Source organism: Scyliorhinus torazame, chromosome 17, assembly GCF_047496885.1.
Source record: "Scyliorhinus torazame isolate Kashiwa2021f chromosome 17, sScyTor2.1, whole genome shotgun sequence".
Classification (NCBI taxonomy): Eukaryota; Metazoa; Chordata; class Chondrichthyes; order Carcharhiniformes; family Scyliorhinidae; genus Scyliorhinus; species Scyliorhinus torazame.
The window spans coordinates 76275802-76300266 of NC_092723.1; the positions used below are offsets into that span (position 1 = coordinate 76275802).

The 24465-nt window shown below is 51.2% G+C and overlaps 1 pseudogene; it reads left to right on the forward strand.

Annotated features, from left to right (window-relative positions):
- The first annotated feature begins 6268 nt into the window (after positions 1 to 6268).
- Positions 6269 to 24465, forward strand: part of LOC140393465 (methyltransferase-like protein 27) — a 46009-nt pseudogene continuing 27812 nt past the window's right edge.

Here is a 24465-nt window from a genome sequence, read left to right on the forward strand (position 1 = left end):
ATCCCTCTGCAGTCTTCCAGTATCCTCTGCACTTTTTGCTTTGCCACTCATCTTCGTGTCATCTGCAAACTTGGACACATTGCACTTGGTCCCCAACTCCAAATCATCCATGTAAATTGTGAACAATTGTGGGCCCAACACTGATCCCTGAGGGACACCACGAGCTACTGATTGCCAACCAGAGAAACACCCATTAATCACCACTCTTTGCTTCCTATTAGTTTTTTTTTTTTTTAATATTTTATTGAAAATTTTTGGTCAACCAACACAGTACATTGTGCATCCTTTACACAATATTATAACAACACAAATAACAATGACCTATTTTATAAACAGAAAATGAATAAATAATAAATAACAAAAATGAAAACTAACCCTAATTGGCAACTGCCTTATCACAAGTAACACTCTCCAAAAATATAATTTAACAGTCCAATATATAATTATCTGTAGCAACGACCTATACATATTATACAGTATATATTAACAACACTGAGAGTCCTTCTGGTTCCTCCTCCCCCCCCCCCCTCCCCCTCCCCTCCACCCCCGATCCTGGGCTGCTGCTGCTGCCTTCTTTTTTCCATTCCATCTATCTTTCTGCGAGGTATTCGACGAACGGTTGCCACCGCCTGGTGAACCCTTGAGCCGACCCCCTTAGGACGAACTTAATCCGCTCTAGCTTTATAAACCCTGCCATGTCATTTATCCAGGTCTCCACCCCCGGGGGCTTGGCTTCTTTCCACATTAGCAATATCCTACGCCGGGCTACTAGGGACGCAAAGGCCAAAACATCGGCCTCTCTCGCCTCCTGCACTCCCGGCTCTTGTGCAACCCCAAATATAGCCAACCCCCAGCTTGGTTCGACCCGGACCCCTACTACTTTTGAAAGCACCTTTGTCACCCCCATCCAAAACCCCTGTAGTGCCGGGCATGACCAAAACATATGGGTATGATTCGCTGGGCTTCTCGAGCACCTCGCATACCTATCCTCCACCCTAAAAAATTTACTGAGCCGTGCTCCAGTCATATGCGCCCTGTGTAATACCTTAAACTGAATCAGGCTTAGCCTGGCACACGAGGACGGCGAGTTTACCCTGCTTAGGGCATCTGCCCACAGCCCCTCCTCGATCTCCTCCCCCAGCTCTTCTTCCCATTTCCCTTTTAGTTCATCTCCCATAGTCTCCCCTTCGTCCCTCATTTCCCTATATATATCTGACACCTTACCATCCCCCACCCATGTCTTTGAGATCACTCTGTCCTGCACCTCTTGTGTCGGGAGCTGCGGGAATTCCCTCACCTGTTGCCTCGCAAAAGCCCTCAGTTGCATATACCTGAATGCATTCCCTTGGGGCAACCCATATTTCTCGGTCAGCGCTCCCAGACTCGCGAACTTCCCATCCACAAACAGATCTTTCAGTTGCGTTATTCCTGCTCTTTGCCACATTCCATATCCCCCATCCATTCCCCCCGGGGCAAACCTATGGTTGTTTCTTATCGGGGACCCCCCCAAGGCTCCAGTCTTTCCCCTATGCCGTCTCCACTGTCCCCAAATCTTCAGTGTAGCCACCACCACCGGGCTTGTGGTGTAGTTCCTCGGTGAGAACGGCAATGGGGCTGTCACCATAGCCTGTAGGCTAGTCCCCCTACAGGACGCCCTCTCTAATCTCTTCCACGCCGCTCCCTCCTCCTCTCCCATCCACTTACTCACCATTGAAATATTAGCGGCCCAATAATACTCACTTAGGCTCGGTAGTGCCAGCCACCCCCTATCCCTGCTATGCTGTAAGAATCCCTTCCTCACTCTCGGGGTCTTCCCGGCCCACACAAAACCCATGATACTCTTTTCGATCCTTTTAAAAAAAGCCTTCGTGATCACCACCGGGAGGCACTGAAACACAAAGAGGAATCTCGGGAGGACCACCATCTTAACCGCCTGCACCCTCCCTGCCAGTGACAGGGATACCATATCCCATCTCTTGAAATCCTCCTCCATTTGTTCCACCAACCGCGTTAAATTTAACCTATGCAATGTGCCCCAATTCTTGGCTATCTGGATCCCCAGGTAACGAAAGTCCCTTGTTACCTTCCTCAACGGTAGATCCTCTATTTCTCTACTCTGTTCCCCTGGATGCACCACAAACAACTCACTTTTCCTCATGTTCAATTTATACCCTGAAAAATCCCCAAACTCCCCAAGTATCCGCATTATTTCTGGCATCCCCTCCGCTGGGTCTGCCACATATAGTAACAAATTGTCCGCATACAAAGATACCCGGTGTTCTTCTCCTCCTCTAAGTACTCCCCTCCACTTCTTGGAACCCCTCAACGCTATCGCCAGGGGTTCAATCGCCAGTGCAAACAATAATGGGGACAGAGGGCATCCCTGCCTTGTCCCTCTATGGAGCCGAAAATATGCAGATCCCCGTCCATTCGTGACCACGCTCGCCATCGGGGCCCTATACAACAGCTGCACCCATCTAACATATCCCTCTCCAAAACCAAATCTCCTCAACACCTCCCACAAATAATCCCACTCCACTCTATCAAATGTTTTCTCGGCATCCATCGCCACTACTATCTCCGTTTCCCCCTCTGGTGGGGGCATCATCATTACCCCTAACAGCCTCCGTATATTCGTGTTCAGCTGTCTCCCCTTCACAAACCCAGTTTGGTCCTCGTGGACCACCCCGGGACACATTCCTCTATTCTCATTGCCATTACCTTGGCCAGGATCTTGGCATCTACATTTAGGAGGGAAATAGGTCTATAGGACCCGCATTGTAGCGGGTCCTTTTCCTTCTTTAAGAGAAGCGATATCGTTGCTTCAGACATAGTCGGGGGCAGTTGTCTCCTTTCCTTTGCCTCATTAAAGGTCCTCGTCAATACCGGGGCGAGCAAGTCCACATATTTTCTATAGAATTCGACTGGGAATCCATCCGGTCCCGGGGCCTTTCCCGCCTGCATGCTCCTAATTCCTTTCACCACTTCTTCTACCTCGATCTGTGCTCCCAGTCCCACCCTTTCCTGCTCTTCCACCTTGGGAAATTCCAGCCGATCCAAAAAGCCCATCATTCTCTCCCTCCCATCCGGGGGTTGAGCTTCATATAATTTTTTATAAAATGTCTTGAACACTCCATTCACTCTCTCCGCTCCCCGCTCCATCTCTCCTTCCTCATCCCTCACTCCCCCTATTTCCCTCGCTGCTCCCCTTTTCCTCAATTGGTGTGCCAGCAACCTGCTCGCCTTCTCCCCATATTCGTACTGTACACCCTGTGCCTTCCTCCATTGTGCCTCTGCAGTGCCCGTAGTCAGCAAGTCAAATTCTACATGTAGCCTTTGCCTTTCCCTGTACAGTCCCTCCTCCGGTGCTTCCGCATATTGTCTGTCCACCCTCAAAAGTTCTTGCAGCAACCGCTCCCGTTCCTTACTCTCCTGCTTCCCTTTATGTACCCTTATTGATATCAGCTCCCCTCTAACCACCGCCTTCAGCGCCTCCCAGACCACTCCCACCTGGACCTCCCCATTATCATTGAGTTCCAAGTACTTTTCAATGCACCCCCTCACCCTTAGACACACACCCTCATCTGCCATTAGTCCCATGTCCATTCTACAGGGTGGGCGCCCTCCTGTTTCCTCCCCTATCTCCAAGTCTACCCAGTGTGGAGCGTGATCCGAAATGGCTACAGCCGTATACTCCGTTCCCCTCACCTTCGGGATCAACGCCCTTCCCAGCACAAAAAAGTCTATTCGCGAGTAGACTTTATGGACATAGGAGAAAAACGAGAACTCCTTACTCCTAGGTCTGCTAAATCTCCACGGGTCTACACCTCCCATCTGCTCCATAAAATCTTTAAGTACCTTGGCTGCTGCCGGCCTCCTTCCAGTCCTGGACTTCGACCTATCCAGCCCTGGTTCCAACACCGTATTAAAATCTCCCCCCATTATCAGCTTTCCCATCTCTAGGTCCGGAATGCGTCCTAGCATACGCCTCATAAAATTGGCATCATCCCAGTTCGGGGCATATACGTTTACCAAAACCACCGTCTCCCCCTGTAGTTTGCCACTCACCATCACGTATCTGCCCCCATTATCCGCCACTATAGTCTTTGCCTCGAACATTACCCACTTCCCCACTAATATAGCCACCCCCCTGTTTTTCGCATCTAGCCCCGAATGGAACACCTGCCCCACCCATTCTTTGCGTAGCCTAACCTGGTCTATCAGTTTCAGGTGCGTTTCCTGTAACATAACCACATCTGCCTTAAGTTTCTTAAGGTGTGCGAGTACCCGTGCCCTCTTTATCGGCCCGTTCAGCCCTCTCACGTTCCACGTGATCAGCCGGGTTGGGGGGCTTCCTACCCCCCCCTTGTCGATTAGCCATCCCCTTTTTCCAGCTCCTCACCCGGTTCCCACGCAGCTGTATCTCCCCCAGGCGGTGCCCCCCCGCCCATCCCCTCCCATACCAGCTCCCCCCTCTCCCCAGCAGCAGCAACCCAGTAATTCCCCCCTCCCACCCCCCCCCCCCCCGCTAGATCCCCCGCTAGCGTAATTACTCCCCCCATGTTGCTCCCAGAAGTCAGCAAACTCTGGCCGACCTCGGCTTCCCCCCGTGACCCCGGCTCGCACCGTGCGACGCCCCCTCCTTCCTGCTTCTCTATTCCCGCCATGATTATCATAGCGCGGGAACCAAGCCCGCGCTTCTCCCTTGGCCCCGCCCCCAATGGCCAACGCCCCATCTCCTCCACCTCCCCTCCTCCCCCCATCACCACCTGTGGAAGAGAGAAAAGTTACCACATCGCAGGATTAGTACATAAAACTCCTCTTTCCCCCCTTTTTAACCCCCCTCTTCGGCCCCCACATTCGCCCCACCACTTTGTTCAAACGTTCTTTTTAATAACCCGCTCATTCCAGTTTTTCTTCCACAATAAAAGTCCACGCTTCATCCGCCGTCTCAAAGTAGTGGTGCCTTCCTCGATATGTGACCCACAGTCTTGCCGGTTGCAGCATTCCAAATTTTATCTTCTTTTTATGAAGCACCGCCTTGGCCCGATTAAAGCTCGCCCTCCTTCTCGCCACCTCCGCACTCCAGTCTTGATAAACGCGGATCACCGCGTTCTCCCATTTACAGCTCCGAGTTTTCTTTGCCCATCTAAGGACCATTTCTTTATCCTTAAAACGGAGGAATCTCACCACTATGGCTCTAGGAATTTTTCCTGCTCTCGGTCCTTGCGCCATCACTCGGTATGTTCCCTCCACCTCCAACGGACCCGCCGGCGCCTCCGCTCCCATTAACGAGTGCAGCATCGTGCTCACATATGCCCCGACGTCCGCTCCCTCCACACCTTCAGGAAGACCAAGAATCCTCAGGTTGTTCCTCCTTGCATTGTTCTCCAGTGCCTCCAACCTTTCCACACATCGTTTCTGATGTGCCTCATGCATCTCCGTCTTCACCACCAGGCCCTGTATGTCGTCCTCATTCTCGGCTGCCTTTGCCTTCACGACCCGAAGCTCCCGCTCCTGGGTCTTTTGTTCCTCCTTTAGCCCTTCGATCGCCTGTAGTATCGGGGCCAACAGCTCTTTCTTCATTTCCTTTTTGATCTCTTCCACACAGCATTTCAAGAACTCTTGTTGTTCAGGGCCCCATGTTAAACTGCCACCTTCCGACGCCATCTTGGTTTTTGCTTGCCTTCCTTGCCGCTGTTCTAAAGGATCCACTGCAATCCGGCCACTTTCTCCTCCTTTTTTCATCCGTATCCAGGGGGGGATTCCCTTCTGGTTTACCGCACAGTGTTTTTAGCCGTCAAAATTGCCGTTGGGGCTCCTATCAAGAGCCCAAAAGTCCGTTTCACCGGGAGCTGCCGAAACGTGCGACTCAGCTGGTCATCGCCGCACCCGGAAGTCTGCTTCCTATTAGTTAACCAATCCATGACAGACAACTGGAAAATTCCATAAATCTCGACACAAGCAGTTTCAATTTGAAGTGCTACCTTAAAAGTGTTATATAAGATCATGCCAATGGGATATACATTTTTGTGGACAGGAGATGGGTGTCTCTACTGATTTTGAATCTGTAATTATTTGTAATTAACTCAGTGCTGGACTGTACACAAAGAGGATCAGAAACATATGTAACTAACTGAATATTCACAACATTTCTTCAGAGATTTGAAAGTGAGGGGTGTGATATGAACACAAGTTGCTGTGAATATTCTCAATTCTTTTCGACTTTGACCAGTTGTTACTCACTGGAGATCTTCCCTCTCGCAGAATGACAGAGGCTGGTAGAGATACAGATGCAGATATTTCTATCCGGAACATTTTCAGTGTACAACATCAACCAACCCGATGAGAAAGTCACGTTTTATAACACCTGGGCAGAAAGATATGAGAAGGCAATATTGTCCTTTCAAATTCACACTTTTAAAATATTAATCCTCACAATCCAAAGGGTTTTAACGCGATAAGCGAGCAGCGGGTTTGTGACCACCAGATGTGCATAATGCATGTCTGTGCCAGATACCCGAGCAGCGTGCTTCATCCTGGCACATTCGACCCTTCCTGGCCTCTTTGAGGCGCCCCACGGCTGGGGGGGGGGGTTGGCTCCAGGGTGACAGGGGTCATCTGCTGCAGTCGTGGCTGATGACGCCTATCCGGAGGCCACAGACAGACGCAGAGATCCACTACAATGACACCCATGCCACGACCAGGGGTGTGATCGCATCCTGAATATGTGGTTCACAGCGCTCTGTAGGGGCCCTCCAGTATAGCGCTGGGAGGGTCACCCGCATCATGGCGGCCTGTTGCGTTCTCTAGAGCATTGCGCAGCAGAGGGGTGACATGCTGGAGGAGGGGGATGAATGTCAGTCCTTGTCTGATGAAGAGGATGTGGGGCAGGACATGGTGCCTGGGCAGGTGCAGGATGCCGCACAATGTGTGCACAAGGGCCAACATGCTTGGGACACTCTGATCGCCCCCAGGTTCACCGACTTAGGAGGAGGGAGGACACTGGACAGGCGCACGGACACCACATCCCACTCCACCCCCTCCCCCTCTGTGCCACCCCCCCCCCCCCCAACTGCATCCCTTCCATGATACACACCTACCACACTACGGGGTGGGGGCCCTGGATTGGCAATAATACTGGGTCTGGTCCATGGGATGGAGGATGATGACAACCCACTCTACGATGAGCTATGGTGCTCCGCATCGTATGCCAAAGTCTGATTCCTGCCCACGGTAGCGCTGTCCACTGTTCACCTGGATGATCCCTGCATGCAAGCTCACCATTCCATCACACGGACCCATCGATTCCTGGAGGAGCGGAGTTGGAGACTGTGGGTGGGTGGGGGAGGGGGTGGGGGGGGGGGGGGTGATGTGTGTTTGGGAGAGTGCAGGGGGTGGAGGTGGAGCAGGGGTCGTGGAGCTGTGGGTGTGGGGGTGGTGGAGTGAGTGACACACATGCCATAGGGAACTGCAGCTCAGCGGGGTATAACTTTCCTGCCTGATGCCAACCTACACCCCAGAAATTGCCCTTTCCTCGGGCCTGCAACCATGTCCAGGGCCCTCTGCTCTACTGCGGTGAGGGGCCGCAGGTCTGGAGGTCCCCCTCCAGTCTTCTGCTCCCGGCATTTATGGGCGGCCTTCTCCTGTGGAGGAGGGGGAGACAGAGAATGTACAGTGTTAGACAGTCCAACCCATGCAGCCCATGGAGTGGGTGGTTGGTGGCTTCAGTGGCGAGAGCACCCAGCCATGGCGGCCGGTATGAGTGCCAGCATGTGGTGCAGGGTGGGGATTCAGCCACCTTCCGGGTTAGGGGTATGGGTATGTGGGACGGGGGTTAGTGCCAGGGACATAGTGTTGCATATTCACCCTGGCTGCCCTGAGGAGGTCATGCAGTTTTTTCCGGCACTGCAGACCGGTCCGGACGGCGTTACCCATGGCGCTGACTAATTCTGCCACCTGCATCCAGGCCTGGAGGACGGCGACAGCTTGTACCCCTGTTCCACCCCGGGGTAAAGGGTCACCTGCCTCTGCTCCATGGCTTCTAGCAGCATCTCCAGTTTGAAGTCAGTGAAATGCAGGGCCACGTATCTTGCTGCCATCTTGTGGCTGGGATGGCGTGTGTGGGGAGTGAAGTGTGTATATGCGGCTGCAGCTTGTCAGCCTCCTGAGTGTTAATCACGGACCCGGCGAATCTGGCACTGTTTCTCATTGGAATCAATTGTGTTCCACATGGCGCCAGTGCCAGCCCCTTAATCGATCCAGGTGCGGCACCAGTTTTGCTGCATAGAAATCCATGAATCCTGCCCCGGCATCAACACTAAATCTCAGGAACAGAGAATCCAGCCGTGTGTCTGTGTGTGCGAGCCTGTGTGAGGTAAAAATGTCAGTTCTTTTAGGAGGTAATAAAAGTGTCAGTCAGTCTTACCCTTTAAAGTATAAATAACAAAAAATGCAAACCATTGAAAACACTTAAGCTCGTGTACATACACATAGTGAAATTGACAGCATAGATCAGAGAGACTGAGCTGACAATGCTTTCCCTGAGGTTCAAGTGAACATAGATCATAAAAAAACAGTGTAGAAGGAGACCATTTGGCCCATCGAGTCTGCACTGACCCACTTAAGCCCTCACTTCCACCTAGAACATAAAAAAACAGTGTGGAAGGAGACCATTTGGCCCATCGAGTCTGCACCGACCCACTTAAGCCCTCACTTCCACCCTATCCCCCTAACCTAATAACATGTCCTCACCTTTTTGGACACTAAGGGGAATTTAGCGTGGCCAATCCACCTATCGTGCACGTCTTTGGACTGAGGGAGGAAACCGGAGCACCCAGAGGAAACACACGCAGACACGGGGAAAACACGCAGACTCCGCACAGACAGTGATCCAGCAGGGAATCGAACCTGGGACCCTGGCGCTGTGAAGCCACAGTGCTAACCACTTTGCTACTGTGCTGCCCATGTAGTTTAACAAGCATAATGGATGTCTGGGCCCTCAGTCCAGATGATAAATGATACAGTTTGCAAATGTGTTGCTTTGACAAGGTGCAACTCTCCAATCACGTTTTGTGTGCAGAATTGCAATGTTGAGTAAAGCAACCATTTTAAAAAAGCACAGTTAGAAAAGAATGTGCCTATCTGTCTGTCTGAATATAACCCACCCAAAAATATATAATCATAGGTCAAGAGGAATGTATCATTGCTGTCCTCTTACAATCATTTAAAGATCAGCGACCAAACTCTCAGTAACCCATCCAGCTGAAAAGAAGTATTGAATAACAGTTGCTGAATCATTTACAATAGACAGAGGCCATTTGGTTCACCATGTCTGTGCTGACAGTTTGAAACAGTTATCTAATTAGTCTGATGCCCTTGTTGTTTCCCTATAGTTATGCAAATTTCCCCTTTTCAAATATATCTTAACTGTTGAATTTTAGATCATTACAGCATGGCACATTAAATATAACTCCTGTATCCCTTAAGACAAAGGACGGCCAGCTTAGGCTTCACGTGTCCTCTGTAAAATTGCAGCAGGTTTGTGTCATAATATACACCAGTATATTATGGTGCAGACACACACACACTGATGGACATGCAGTGGGACCAATCAGCATACACAACACTGCAGCCAATCACCAGTGAGAGCACACGCACTATAAAGACAGGGGACAGGAGAGTTCCCACTCATTCTAGTAGCAGCAAGCTCGGAGCACAGAGCTCACAGCCTGCAACACAGACATTCACCATGTGCTGAGTGCATCACCTGGTTAGGACTAGGCAAGGGTCAACAGTTAAAGCTGGTATTGCATTTACCCACAGTTCAAGTATGTTAATATAGTTAACCTTATAATAAAATAGAGTTGCACCACTTCCAGTGTTGGTGACCTGTTTGTGATCCAGAACACCCAACACATCAGTTTGGGAATGTGGTAAGGTTAGCCTGGAAACTTTAGACCACATCACCACCCCGCCACTCCCCACTTCCTCCAAAGCTGCTGACGAGGGCGAGTAAAATTCTGCCTCATAGATTAAATATTAGCTAAGATAAGCATCGAATCATAGAACCCCTGCAGTGCAGAAGGAAGCCATTTGGCCCATCGAGTCTGCCAACCCCCACCTAGACACACTTTCCTGCCCTATCCCTGGACTCAAAGCGACAATTTATCATGGTCAATCCACCTAACCTGCACATTTTTGGAATGTGGGAGCAAACGGAGCACCCGGAAGGAAACCCACGCAGACACAGGGAGAACGTGCAGACTCCGCACAGATAGTGACCCAAGCCGGGAATCAAACCTGGAGCTGTGAAGCAACAGTGCTAACCACTGTGCTACTGTGCCGCCGTGTGAGAGACAAAACTGCCTAGTCACATTCGATTGCAACAAAAACAAAGTGCTGGATAATCTCAGCAGGTCTGGAAGCATCTGCGGAGAGAGAAGGGAGCTAATGTTTCGAGTCTGGATGACTCTTTGCCATCCAGACGTGAAACATTAGCTCCCTTCTCTCTCCACAACTGCTGTCTGACCTGCTGAGATTGTCCAGTATTTTTTGGCTTTGTTTCAGATTCCAGCATCCGCAATAATTTGCTTTTATCTTAAACTCTAACATATCTGATACTGTTCACAAGTACACAATGAGAACAATTGCATTCTTTACTATTGAAAATTGCGATGAAGGGAATGAAATTAATCAAAGTGACATTTCGTTTTTCAAGGATGTTGCAATGATAAATTATCGGGCTCATGTTTTTGCTGCTGAGGTGCTGGACCCCGTGTTTCCCAAAGAGCGAGACAATGCCCTCGTCCTCGATGTTGCCTGTGGAACAGGAGGGGTTGCTGAACAGGTATCAAAGTAAAGACCAATCAAATATACGGTCATGTATTTCTGGTTCAGCGGAATTTGGCTAGAATTAGAGTTGAGTTGTTATATTCCTTATGATCCTCTCGGTAACAGAGTTGTCTCCTGCATGGCTTTGTGCCACTGCTCCTACACTCGCTCTGTTGATAAAAGATTTGGACGAAGAATAGAGAGCTGGGCATCCACAATTGCTGATGACACCAAGTTAAGTGGCACAGAAAATAGCATCGATAGAGCAGAAAGTTGCAAAAGACCATTGATAGGTTAGGTGATTGAGCTAAACTGTTACAATTGGTGTTTAATTCAGGGAAATGGGGAGGTTTGGACCTAAGAAAGATAGATCGGGTGATGAGAAGCTAGGAACTGTGGACAAGCCGAAAGATTTAGGAATCACCAGAAGCTAGTGACAAATACAGAAATAATTCAAACGACTCTCTCACTGGGATTGGAATACGAAAATGTTGGAGGTTTTGTCGCAGTTTTATCAAACATAGTTAGACTCTCCCTGGAATACTGCATTCAGTTCCCGGTGCCAGACCTCAGGAAGAAGATATTGAGGTTGGAAGGGGGTGCTGTGTTGATTAACCAAAAGATTATTGACCTGCCAACTGTCTGAAACTAAACCAGGCTGTTCGCAACCTTGATGGCATTATTGATTCTGAAATGAACTTCCACATATCACCCATCACCCCTGTGCTCACAAAGCTACTTTCGCTCTTAGTTAAGTAACGCCTGAATTTTAAGTTTTTTACCGTTGTTTTTCAATCGCTCAACTGCCTTGCCCCTTCCGTCTCTGTAATTTCCTCCAGCCCCTTACAGGTGTCTGTATTCCTCCACTTCTGGCCTCTTCAGTGTAACAATATGTGCATTGTAAGGAATACAAGGCGTTAACAATAAGATAGTGATACTTCTTACCACCAGATGGAGATAAGGCACTGTGATATAAATATGGGGGGCGGGATTCTCCAACAATGGGGCTCTGTCCCCACGCCCGCGAAAAAACACGCGCGAATCACAGTGACTTTCCTGAAGAAAGTCCAGAGCGATTCACTTACCTGGAGGGGGCTAGCAGACCCCCAGAGTGCTCCTCGCAGCTCTGGCTGCCGATACAGGGCCCTGCACTTCCGGTCGAGGGTCCACGCGTGCGCACAGTGGCGGCCTGTGTCGGCCACCCCGCATGATATGGCCGACCCACACAGCGGACCGGCACCAAGACGATAGCCCCCCCCCAGATCACATGAGCCCGCGGATCGGTGGCCCTCGATCGATAGCCTGGCCGTCCTGGCGGACTGAGTCCGCAGCCACCATGCCGAGTGCCCCATGAGAGAACCACGCCGGCGGGAACTCGGCCAGCTGTACTTGGAGAATCGCCACAGGGACCTCTTTCAATGGCTCCTGACCGGTGCCGCGTCGACCGCACACGCCCGATTGGCGGAGTTGGACCCGATCCCGGGTTTGATGCCCATTCTCTGCCCCCGCGGAGAGCGCGGAGACTCGGAGAATCCCGCCCGTGACTTCTGGGATTCTGGGAGAAGGTTGTAAAGCATTAGAGAGATTAGGTGCATAGTATAGAGTTTTCTTGGAAGAAATATCATATTGTTTTTTTTTAATAACCTATTCCTTGTTGACTGGTTAGAATCTTTAATTTAGTAGTGTAAATAAACCAGCTTTGTTCAATAACACAGCTTGATGTTCTTTGTTAACACTACATTCGCGAGGAGACGACTCCAGACGGAGTTTGACCTCTTGACCACCAGAAAGGCGGAGGTGCTGTGGAGGAAGGCACAGGGGAGGAGGTATGAATATGGGGAAAAGGCTAGTCGCCTGCTGGCTCATCAGTTGCGAAAGAGGACGGCGGCGAGGGAGATAGGGGGAATTAGAGACGAAAAGGGAGCCATGGTGCGGAGAGCAGGGAAGATAAACGAGGTGTTCAAGACCTTTTATGAGGGACTGTATAGGTCCCAACCCCCAGAGGGAGAGGAGGGGATGCGGCAGTTCCTGGATCAATTGAGGTTCCCGAGGGTGGAGGAGCAGGAGGTGGAAGGCCTGGGGGCACCGATTGGGGTGGACGAGGTTATTAAGGGGCTGGGGAATATGCAAGCAGGGAAGGCTCCGGGACCAGACGGGTTCCCGGTGGAATTTTATAGAAAATACGTGGACTTGTTGGCCCCGTTGTTGGTGAGGACGTTCAATGAGGCCAGGGAAAGAGGGACTTTACCCCCGACAATGTCGGAGGCGATGATATCGCTAATTCTGAAGAGGGATAAAGATCCGTTGCAGTGCGGGTTCTGTAGACCTATTTCATTATTGAATGTGGATGCCAAATTGCTGGCAAAGGTACTGGCATCGAGGATAGAGGACTGTGTCCCGGGGGTGGTGCACGAAGACCAGACAGGGTTCGTAAAGGGGAGACAACTGAATGTCAACGTGCGACGACTATTAGGGGTGATAATGATGCCCCCAGTGGAGGGGGAGGCAGAGATAGTGGCGGCAATGGATGCAGAGAAGGCATTTGATAGGGTGGAGTGGGAGTACTTATGGGAGGTGTTAAGGAGGTTTGGGTTCGGGAACGGGTTTATTAGCTGGGTCAAACTTCTTTATGGGGTCCCAACGGCAAGTGTAGTCACGGGTCGGCAAAGATCGGAGTATTTCCGACTATATAGGGGAACAAGACAGGGATGCCCGCTATCTCCATTGTTGTTCGCGTTGGCAATTGAACCTCTGGCCATGGCGTTGAGAGACTCCAGGAAATGGAGAGGGGTGATTAGAGGGGGAGAAGAACACCGAGTCTCGCTGTACGCGGATGACCTACTGTTGTATGTGACGGACCCAGTGGGGGGATGACAGAGGTCATGCAGATATTGAGGGAGTTCGGAGATTTCTCGGGATATAGGCTTAACATGGGGAAGAGTGAACTATTCGTGATACACCCAGGGGACCAGAGTAGAGAGATAGAAGGCCTGCCTCTAAGGAAAGTGGAAAGAAACTTCCGATACCTGGGGATTCAGATCGCTAGGAGCTGGGGAACCTTACACAGACTTAATCTAACACGATTGGTAGAACAAATGGAGGAGGACTTCAAGAGGTGGGACATGCAGCCTCTGTCGTTGGCGGGCAGAGTGCAGGCAATTAAGATGATGGTCCTCCCGAGGTTCTTATTTGTATTTCAATGTCTCCCTATACTAATCACTAAGACCTTTTTTTAAAAAATAGACAGGAGCATCACGAGCTTCGTGTGGGCAGGGAAAGTCCCGAGGGTAAGGAGGGGGTTCCTACAACGTAGCAGGGACAGAGGAGGATTGGCGCTACCGAATTTGGGCGACTTCTATTGGGCCGCCAATGTGGCGATGATTCGTAAATGGATGATGGAGGGAGAGGGAGCTGCGTGGAAAAGACTGGAGAGAAAGTCCTGTAAAGGGACGAGCTTAGAGGCGCTGGTGACGGCGCCGCTACCGCTCTCACCAAAAATGTTTACCACGAACCCGGTGGTGGCGGCAACATTGAATATTTGGGGACAATGGAGGCGACAGAGAGGTGTGCGGGGAGCCCTGGTGGTGTCCCCAATTAGGAACAACCATAGATTTGCCCCAGGAAGAATGGATGGAGGATTTCAGAGCTGGCACCAGTTGGGAATTAGGAGGGTGGGAGATTTATTCATAGATGGGACGTTTGTGTGCTTGGGAGCATTGGAGGAAAAGTATAAGTTGCCCCGGGGAAACTTCCTTAGATATATGCAGGTGAGGGCGTTCACAAGACAACAGGTGAGGGAATTTCCGCTGCTCCCGGCACGGGGGATTCAGGACAGAGTGCTTTCGGGGGTGTGGGTCGGAGAGGGCAAGGTGTCAGAGATATACCGAGAGATGAGGGAAGAGGGGGAGGAGTTGGTGGGCGAATTAAAAGGAAAGTGGGAAGAAGAGCTAGGGGAGGAGATAGAGGAGGGTATGTGGGCTGATGCCCTAAGCAGGGTAAATTCCTCTTCCTCGTGCGCCAGGCTTAGCCTGATTCAATTCAAGGTGCTGCATAGAGCACACATAACGGGAGAAAGACTGAGCAGGTTCTTTGGAGTGGAGGACAAGTGTGGGAGGTGCGGCGGAAGCCCGGCAAACCACACACATATGTTTTGGTCATGCCCGGCACTGGAGGGGTATTGGAAAGGAGTGACGGGAGTGATTTCCAAGGTGGTGAAGGCCCGGGTCAAACCAGGCTGGGGACTAGCTTTATTTGGAGATGCGGATGAGCCGGGAGTGCAGGAGGCGAAAGAGGCCGACGTTGTGGCCTTTGCGTCCCTAGTAGCCCGGCGTAGGATTTTACTCATGTGGAAGGAGGCGAAACCCCCCGGACTGGAGGCCTGGGTAAACGATATGGCGGGGTTCATAAAACTGGAGCAGATAAAGTTTGCGCTGAGAGGATCGGCTCAAGGGTTCACCAGGCGGTGACAACCATTCCTCGAATACCTAGGGGAACGTTAGAGGGAAGACAGATGACCAGCAGCAGCAACCCAGGGGGGAGGGGGGGTGGGGGTGGAAAGTTTTAGTTTATGTTAAATGATTAGATTACCATGTTGATTAGGCATTTGTTTATTGTTAAATTTTCTTTTTTGTTATGTTTGATGTGTGAAGGGAAAAAATTGTGATCGAAAAATTTTTCAATAAAATATATTTTTAAAAAAACACTACATTCGCAAAGCATCCTGATAGACCTAACAGAGAACATAGAACATACAGTGCAGAAGGAGGCCATTCAGCCCGTCGCGTTTGCACTGACTCACTTAAGCCCTCACTTCCAACCTATCCCCGGATCCCAATAACCCCTCCTAACATTTTTGGTCTCTAAGGGCAATTTATTATGGCCAATCCACCTAACCCGCACATCTTTGGACTGTGGGAGGAAACCCACGCACACACGGGGAGAACGTGCAGACTCCGCACAGACAGTGACCCAGCGGGGAGTCGAACCTGTGACCCTGGCTCTGTGAAGCCACAGCGTTATCGACTTGTGCTACCGTGCTGCCCTAAACATCACATAGATACTAGAGCATCACATAGATACATGGATACATAGAAGATAGGAGCAGCAGGAGGCCTTTTGGCCCTACGAGCCTGCTCTGCCATTCATCACGATCATGGCTGATCATCCAACTCAATAGCCTAATATTGCTTTCTCCCCATAGCCTTTGATCCTATTCTCCCCAGGTGCTATATCCAGCCACTTCTTGAATATATTTAAAGTTTTAGCATCAACTACTTTCTGTGGTAATGAATTCCACAGGCTCACCACTCTTTGTGTGAAGAAATGTCTCCTTATCTCTGTCCGAAATGGTTTACCCTGAATCCTCAGGCTGTGACACCTGGGGCAGGATTCTCCGCAATCGACGTGATGTCCGCTGACCGGTGCCAAAAACGGCGCGAATCAGTCCGGCATCACGCCGCCCCTAAGGTGCGGAATTCTCCGCATCTTGAGGGGCCGAGCCCTCACCTTGAGGGGCTAGGCCTGCGCCAGACTGATTTCCGCCCCACCAGCTGGCGGGAAAGGCCTTTGGTGCCCCGCCAGCTGGCGCGGAAATGACTTTGCCGTGCGGCGCATGCGCGGGAGCGTCAGCGGCCGCTCACGGCATCCCCGCGCATGCGCAGTGGAGGGGGTCTCTTCTGCCTCTGCCATAGTGGAGACCATGGCGAAGGCGGAAGGAAAAGAGTGCCCCCACGGCACAGGCCCGCCCGCGGATCGGTGGGCCCCGATCGCTGGCCAGGCCACCGTGGGGGCACCCCCCCCCCAGGGCCAGATCGCCCCGCGCCCCCCCCAGGACCCCGGAGCCCACCCGCGCCACCTTGTCCCGCTGGTAAGAGAGGTGGTTTGATTCTCGCTGGCGGGACAGGCATTCCAGCAGCGGGACTTCGGCCCATCGCAGGCCGGAGAATCGCCGGGGGGGGGGCCCGCCAGCCGGAGCGGTGCGATTCCCACACCCGCCGAATATCCGGTGCCAGAGAATTTGGCAACCGGCGGGGGCGGGATTCATGCCCCTGGTTCTGGACACACCCATCATTAGTAACATCTTCACTGCATCTACCCTGTCTAATCCTATTAGAATTTTATAAGTCTCTATGAGATCTCCCCTCATTCTTCTGAACTCCAGCGAGAACAATCCCAACCGAGTCAATCTCTCCTCATATGACAGTCCCGCCATCCCTGGAATCAGTCTGGTAAACCTTCACATTCAGCATTCCTGATTTTAGTCACCTTCCACCCTCTCCAAACCCTCATCACCCACCACCCGCACCCACACCCCTGCCAAACCCACCCTCTCCTACTTTGGCAGCTGTGCTTAGCTCTGGAATTCTCTCTCTAAACCTCTCAGCCTGTTTACCTTCCTTTCTTCCTTTAAGGAATTTCTTAAAAGTCACCTCTTTTGGCCACCTACCCTAATAGCTCCTTACGTGGGTCAATGTGTAAATGTTTTCTAATACTCCCGTGAAGCACCTTGGGATGCATTATCATGTTAGAGGGGCTATGTAAATGTACTTAGCTGTTTATATCAGGTCTAAACAGTTTAAGTTCTCAGCACAGGTTGCATAGGCTAAATCCTAGTCCCATTACGTATGGCAGATTAAGGGGTGACGTAGTTGAGATGGTTACAATGTTTTAACTTGAAAGGGTAAATAGAGTGAAATTATTTCCTCTGCTGAGCAGTTCCAGGCAAGGGGCATACTCTTAAATGTGAGCTGGACTATTCCAGGCTGATGTATGGACGTCTATCTTCACACTGAGGGTTATGGAACTCAGGTCTCTCTATCTCTCTCCATATGACCAGTTCCTGTTGAATATTCATACCTTGCCAACATGACATCACATCGACAAGGTTTACATCCGTTTTATAAGAACGGGAGTTTGTCAAGGGAATCCTGCTGAGGGGGCCAAGGTAAGTATAGCCCCCGGGGAGGAGAGGGACAAGCCCCTGACCCCCATTGGGGGCATTCCCCTTTTATGTGGTGGGGAGGGAGAGCAGATAGAATCATAGAATAGAATCACCACAGTGCAGAAGGAGGCCATTCGGCCCATCAAGAGTGCACTGACCCTCTAAAAGAGCACCCTACCGAGGCTCACACCCCAACCCTATCCCCATAACCCAACCTAACCATTTTTGGACCCAAAGAGCAATTCATCATGACCAATCCGCCTAACCTGCACAATCTTGGACTGTGGGAGGAAACCCACACAGACAACGGGGAGAATGTGCAAACTCCACACAGACAGTGACCCAAGGCTGGAATTGAATCTGGGACCCTGGCACTGTGAAGCAGCAGTGCTAACCACTGTGCCACCCTCTGCCCTAATGATGCCTGTGAAGTGGGGGGGGGGGGGGTGACGATATCTGGAGGGGGGGGGGGGTGACACAGGGCAACAGCAGTGAGGGAGAAGAGTATCCACAATACATAATAAAAGCAAATTACTGCGGATGCTGGAATCTGAAACCAAAAAAAAAATGCTGGAAAATCTCAGCAGGTCTGGCAGCATCTGTAGGGAGAGAAAAGAGCAAACGTTTTGAGTCCAGATGACCCTTTGTCAAAGCTAAAGACAGAGAAAGTGGGAAATATTTATACAGTGGAGTGAGAATGAAAGATGAATCATAGCCACAGAAACCCAGGGAAACCGGGTGCTAATGGCCACAGAAACCAAGGGAAAGAGTGCTAATGGCAGTCCCCAGAGAGAACAAAAAGTGTGAAAGGCCAAACTGCAGAGAAACTACCATCAGAGGGTAAACTGTGACAGATGTAGATGTGGGGGGAGGGGAAGGGGAAGCAAAGGGGAGAAAGTGTAACGAAAGGTGGAGAAGGTGGGGGGTGAATATACATAAAGAAAGACAAGAGAGAAAGAAGTGGTAAAAGACAGTTAAAATGAAATGGGATGAAAACAAATGAGTCGAGGTGGGGCAGAGTTAATCATTTGAAGCTGTTCAGCTCTACCCCACCTCGACCCATTTGGAAGAGAGCCCCTATACGTTTGTTGTGTGTGGGGGAGGAGGGGGGGTAGAGAGCCCTCGATTCTTCTGTGGTGGGTGGTGGGGGTAGAGCTGCTCTGATGCTTGTGCAGGGGGTCCTCCATGTCCGTTGGGCAGTTCAGGTGAGTTTAATTCCAGTGCTGATCGGGGAACCTTTAAAGATGGCACCCGGTCTCTATGGAACTGGCCTTGCCACCGCTATCAGACCCCCCCCCTGCCAAATTGATAGCATAAATCAGATACCCAGAATTTCTGTGCACTAGGTGCCAGGAAACCTGGTCTGTAAACTCAACTGTGCATCTGGAGAGAAACACAGCGGCTTTCAGTCAGAGCCTAACATTCTGGGCACGATCTTCCCAAAAGGGAAAGAAGTCCCAGAGCGAGTGCATTTAGCCGCGTGTTTCCCGGCACTCGCATTGCCGAGAAACATATGGCTATTTAACGTGACTTATTTTGAATAAGGGCCTGAACGGGGAATGTGCAGCCTGAACTTCGAGGCCCCGTAAAGAACCCCCGACCTCACCCCCAGCCCGAATGCAGCATGGGAAGGTCCCCCACCGGACAACCCCGGCCTAATCGCACTTGCGCAAAACATGCCAGCTTGGTACCTTGGCCGTGCCAACCTGCCACCTGGGCTGTGCCAGGTTGGCATCCAGATGGCACTGCCAGGGTACCCAGGTAGCCCTAGCATCACTCTGCCCAAAGAGCATGCAGCTGGGAGGCCTCTGATCTCCTTGGAGACCCCCACAAGTGCCGTTCCGTCTGGTCCCCGTTTGTGGGGACCAGTACCAAACGGCGCTCGCTCAAGGCCCCCGATGCAAAGAGATTGAATCCCAAAGCCTCAGGTAGCTCGGGAATCTGTACATTAGAGTAAGGCTTACTGCCTCGCTTTAATATGCAGATTTGCTAAAACGTGATCCCGCCTATTATGGGCGGGATTCCCCTTACAATGACTCGTGAGATTGCGTTGAATATCGCAAGACGTTGCTAGCTGGGTAGATCCCGGGAGCGGGGTCTCCCGGCTTTCACCAGCCACACTGCGCCACGGCCAGCTGCTTTTCCGGCGCATTGTGACCGGAGGATTGCGCCCTCTGACAACCTTTGGGAAATTTCCGCCTTCTATCTCTCTTGCTCTATTTCTCCCAGAAAGCTGTTGCGGTTGAGTTAATCATACAACTGCCATTGATAGATTTCTTTTCCTGTGTAGGTGTTAAGTGTTACAGAAGAAAGGTGGGGAAACGGAGTTAAAATACAGATCAGCCATTAAATAGCAGAACTCGCTCGAGGGGCTGAACTGCATTCTCTGGTTTCCATGTTCCAAAGAGAAGGTCTTTCTGAATAAAGATGGAACTGCAAATTCTGTATCATTGTCAATTCATGGACAGGCTTATAAAATAAAAGAGTTGATAACGATGACACACAATTAGGAGTCCAATTAATATTTTGCTGTTTTCTTTAGTTGCAGAAACTGGGATTTAAGAACTTCCATGGAATCGATGGCAGTGAAGGCATGTTGAAGGCAGCGGAATCCAAAGGCCTGTATCAGAGTCTGAAAAGGTTTCTGATTGTTCCAGGTGAACAACTCCCTGTACCTTCAGGTAACACATCGATTCCATAGAATTACAAAGGGTTTACAGCACAGAAAAGGCCATTCAGTCCAGCCAGTCTATGTGTTTACATGCAGATTTTTTTATTATTTATTCTTTCACGGGGTGTAAGCAGTGTGGTGTTGGGTGCTCTGAGGTACAGATGAACCAACACGGTTGCAATTGGTACAACGCTGTTTTATTCCAACTTGTTATTTACAGATCTGTCTTGATACTCCGCACGTGGTGACTCTCTGAGTGTGTTGTTAATCAGGTCCTGTCCTTGTCCTGGTCTCCAGATGGACTGACCACCAGGTGTCGTGTTTCTTGTCTTATACTGTCTCTGTCCGTGTCTGTGATTGGCTGTCGTGTTATGTGTGCTAATTGGTCTGTTGGTCTGTCTATCATGATATGTGTGTTTGAATATCATGACAAGTATCACTGGCCAGACCAGCATTTATTGAAGGTGATGGTGAGCCACCTTCTTTAACCGCTGCAGTCCATGTGGGGTTGGTACCCCCACAGGGCTGTTTGGGAGGGAGTTCCAGGGTTTTGACCCAGTGACAGTGAAGCTGCCGAGGTCAATACTAGGTGGTTCATCCAGTTTGATTTCTTTCTGACTTTGTGACAGTTTGAGTGGCATGAGAGGGAGGACATGTAAGAGTCGGCGATATTGCTGCAGGTCCAGAGTCACACGTAAACCAGACGAGGTAGATTCCGCTGATTTCTCCTCGAAGAACATTAGTGAACCCAGATGGGGTTTTAATTACAGATTTAAATACTAGCAGCTGCTGTGGTGGGTTTCGAACCCTGGTTTCCACAGCAATAGCCTGAGTCTCTGGATTACTAATCCAGCAATATTTACACTGTGCCACTGCCTCCATAGATTGCTTGACATATTCCTGGAAATTTCAGCGTGTGACATTTGACCACGTGTCAGTCAATCACATGACCATATCAATCATATGGCACTTTCTTCACATGAAATTTTCCCACTTTTGTCGGCCACAAACGGGTTTGAATTGATTCGGTAAAAAGAAAACTAGGGGCGCGATTTAAGGGACGCGTCCCGCACCGATTCCGGTGGGATACGCCCGGTAGATCCCTGGACAGGCCTCTGCCCGGATTCCCAACGGTTGTCACATCTCGTGTCATCTAACCGGATCTCGCAAGACATCGCAATCTGGATCCTGCCCACAATGGGACCAATCGCGCACCGTTAAGTGAGTTTAAGAGCCCACTTAATCGTGCTGACGCCGGATCGAGTGGCCATTTGGCATCTACTGGCCAAGCTGAGGAGACCCCAGCCGGGCGATGTTCAGTACTGGTCCCCACAAACGGGGACCAAGCGGAACAGCACTTTGGTGGGGGAGTCTCCCAGATAATCGGAGGCCCTTGTGTGGCCGGCCTCCAAGTAGGGTGACACCCTGGCACTGCTGGTGCCACCAGAGCACCTTGGCACTGCCATCATGGAACCCTGGCAGTGACATATGGGCACCCTGACAGTGCCACCCAGGTGCAAGGCTGGCAGTGCCAAGGTGTCCAGGTGGCATTGTGCCCTCACCAGGGATCGAACCCGGGGGTGCCTTGCAAGTGTGATGTGGGGGCTGAGGGCCCTCTTAAAGGTGAGTTGGAGTTTCCAGGGATCACATTGTGGGCTCAAGAGATCGATGCGCCATTTACAAATGGTGTCCTGATCTCCTCCTGCCCTTGCGGAGCTCCTCAGTGTAAGAAATTACTCTGAATGCTGCCAGGGAGGGAGGGGGCATTCCCCGCCAGGCCTCAGAATTGCCTGGCCAGGACGGACTCTGAGGGCACAATTCTCCAGAAAGATTCCTAAGTGTTGCAGCGAGCGGAATTTTCCGCAAAATTCTCGGTGCTCAGCCCAGCGAGGCCGGCAACAATATTCAACGTTAATTGGTCCACTTAACGAGGCCTTACGGGCTTCTCGTCGCAAATGAAGGCTCACCAGCTGAATTCCCCGGCAATGGGCTCACCAGCCCTCCGCTAACAAGGTCGAGCAGCACTTGAGCTGCACTTGTGCTCAGCTGACCCCAGCCAGCTCGCAACAATGACACCAAGGAGAACAGTCCCAAGATTCGGGGATGCAGACCTGGGCAGGCTGCTCGACATTGTGGAGGCCAGGAGGGTTGTCCTGTTCCCCCGAACGCCCAGCAGAGTCAGCCGTAGGGCGGCCAGTGCTTCCTGGGATGAGGTGGCGGCGCTAGTGAGCTCGGGGAGTGTGACCAGGCCGACTGGCCTCCAGGGCAGGAAGAAGGTCAATGACCTACACCGGCACCACAAGTGAGTAGAAACTAATACCACGCACCCACCCCCCCCCACCCACCACCCCCCCCCCCCCCCACCCCCACCCCCACCGGTGACCTTCCTCCCACCCCCACCCCCACAGGAGTGTCCAGCACCCCTCCCCCTTCAACCTTCCCAACACTTTGTTCACCCCTCCCCCCCCCCCAATCCTTCCTTCATGCCCGCCCCCATATGTGTGGCTAACGAGGCCCTCTCTGTCTCTCCGCAGGAAAAGCTCTCCCACAATTGCTGGGAAAGGGCCTAGACTGACGTTGGTGTGCCAGACATCAGGATCCTCACTTCTTTCGAGGAGCGTACATTGGAGGTGACTGGTGTGGCCGAGGACAGGAGTCTCCAAAATCACCAGGCTGGCGGATGCCGCAGAAGTGAGGAAATACCGGGCCCCACCCAAAGGCCCTGTCAGACATGAGTTGTTATTGCCTTACTGACTGACCCATCCCGCCCACTGAACACATGTCTATTCTCCCGCAGGTCCTTCAGCTGACGGCGCCCGCCCATCCTGGACAGCATCTTCTCCAGCCTCTCAGCAGACCACCTCGGAGGAAAGCGCCGAGGATGCAACCGTACTCGCCACATAACAGCTGCCACCCCACCCTCCACCAGTGCAGATACACACACCGCGATGGGACATGTTAGTGGTCAGGCTTCTGGGGCACAATCTGATGAGCACCACACAGCTGCTGATGTGCATCAGGTGGAGGATGTAACCTCTGTCATAATATCCACTCATGTATATAATGAGATGCAGACAGGCAGTGATTTACACATAGGATGATCAGTAAGCACACAACACAGCACAGCCAATCACCAGACAGGACACTACCACTATAAAGCCAGAGGGCACTAGGTTTCCCGCGCTCTCGGGACCCAGCTACTGAGACAGTCAGAGTCCACGAGCTAGCAAGCACAAACACCATGCGGTAGCTAGTAAGTCTGGTCAGGCTACTACAAGGTCACTAGTCAGATCAGTATAGTGTCGACCCACAGCTGAATATGTACCGCAGTTCACCTAGTTGAATAAAACAGTGTTGGATCTTCTCCTGTGTTAGACGTCTGTTTCTAACTTCCCTGCATCGAGTGCAGTCCACATCGAACCTACCTGCCTAACACATCATGGTACCAGAGTGATATTGATCTTGACGGACCTACCTCAAGTGAATTAGCATTGACCAGCAAGCAGCCATCCGGTGAAATGGAAAACATCCAGCCTCCTCCGCAGCTCCGCATCTCCGGCAACCTCGGCGCCAATTGGAAAATCTTCAAGCAGAAGTTCCTCTTGTACATCGAGGCCTCCGACCTCGAAGCAGCATCGGATGCCAGGAAGATCGCACTATTTCTCTCCACCATGGGGGACCACGCATCCACATCTACAACTTCCTTACGTTCGCTGACGGCGAAGACAAAACGAAATTCAAAACAGTCCTGCTGAAGTTTGACAGCCACTGCGACATTGAGGTGAATGAGAGCTTTGAACGGTACGTTTTCCAGCAGAGGCTTCAAGGGAAGGATGAACCTTTTCAGTCCTTCGTGACCCATCTCTGCATCCTAGCACAGTCATGTAACTATGACTCGATGGCTGATTCCATGATCCGGGATCAGATCGTTTTCGGAGTCCACTCCGACTTCCTTCGGCAGCAGTTCCTGAAGGTCAAGCAGTTGACCCTCTCTGGCGCTATCGAGACGTGCGTTGTCCGT